Source organism: Arachis duranensis, chromosome 9, assembly GCF_000817695.3.
Source record: "Arachis duranensis cultivar V14167 chromosome 9, aradu.V14167.gnm2.J7QH, whole genome shotgun sequence".
Taxonomy (NCBI): domain Eukaryota; kingdom Viridiplantae; phylum Streptophyta; class Magnoliopsida; order Fabales; family Fabaceae; genus Arachis; species Arachis duranensis.
Window position 1 is genome coordinate 38,256,240 of NC_029780.3, and position 1,314 is coordinate 38,257,553.

Here is a 1,314-nt window from a genome sequence, read left to right on the forward strand (position 1 = left end):
TGTTCTGCTTAGAACTCTCTGTCTGTTGTTGAGAAGGTGATGGAAAAGGCTTGCCATTGCTAAACCTGTTTCTTCCACCATTATTATTGTTGAAACCTTGTTGAGGTCTCTGTTGATCCTTCCATGAGAGATTTGGATGATTTCTCCATGAAGGATTATAGGTGTTTCCATAGGGTTCTCCCATGTAATTCAACTCTTCCATTGAAGGGTTCTCAGGATCATAAGCTTCTTCTTCAGATGAAGCTTCCTTAGTACTGCCTGGTGCATTTTGCATTCCAGACAGACTTTGAAAAATCAAATTGACTTGCTGAGTCAATATCTTGTTCTGAGCCAATATGGCAATCAGAGTATCAATCTCAAGAACTCCTTTCTTCTGATTAGTCCCATTGTTCACAGGATTCCTTTCAGAAGTGTACATGAATTGGTTATTTGCAACCATTTCAATAAGTTCTTGAGCTTCTGTAGGCATCTTCTTCAGATGAAGAGAGCCTCCAGCAGAACCATCCAATGACATCTTGGACAGTTCAGAAAGACCATCATAGAAAATACCTATGATGCTCCATTCAGAAAGCATATCAGAGGGACACTTTCTGATTAATTGTTTGTATCTTTCCCAAGCTTCATAGAGGGATTCTCCTTCCTTCTGTCTGAAGGTTTGGACTTCCACTCTAAGCTTACTTACTTTTTGAGGTGGAAAGAACTTTGCCAAGAAGGCATTGACTAGCTTTTCCCAAGAGTTCAGCCTTTCTTTAGGTTGGGAGTCCAACCATATCCTAGCTCTGTCTCTTACAGCAAAAGGGAATAGCATAAGTCTGTAGACCTCAGGGTCAACCCCATTAGTCTTAACAGTGTTACAGATTTGCAAAAATTCAGCTAAGAACTGATGAGGATCTTCCAATGGAAGTCCATGAAACTTGCAATTCTGTTGCATTAGAGAAACTAATTGAGGCTTAAGCTCAAAGTTGTTTGCTCCAATGGAAGGGATAGAGATGCTTCTCCCATAGAAGTCGGGAGTAGGTGCAGTAAAGTCACCCAGCACCTTCCTTGCATTGTTGGCATTGTTGTTGTTTTCGGCTGCCATGGGTTCTTCTTCTTTGAAAATTTCTGTTAGGTCCTTTACAGAGAATTGTGCCTTAGCTTCTCTTAGCTTTCGCTTCAAGGTCCTTTCAGGTTCAGGATCAGCCTCAACAAGAATGCTTTTGTCTTTGTTCCTGCTCATATGAAAGAAAAGAGAACAAGAAAATGTGGAATCCTCTATGTCACAGTATAGAGATTCCTTGAGGTGTCAGAGGAAAATAAAAATGGAAGGCAGAA

General features: G+C 40.6%; 1 non-coding gene across 1 annotated transcript; it reads left to right on the forward strand.

Moving 5' to 3' along the window:
* Nucleotides 1-568: 568 nt before the first annotated feature.
* LOC127742323 (small nucleolar RNA R71) lies at nt 569-676 on the forward strand. Its single transcript, XR_008003511.1, has one exon. It is a non-coding gene; the product is annotated as a small nucleolar RNA R71 (small nucleolar RNA).
* The last annotated feature ends 638 nt before the right edge of the window (nt 677-1,314 follow it).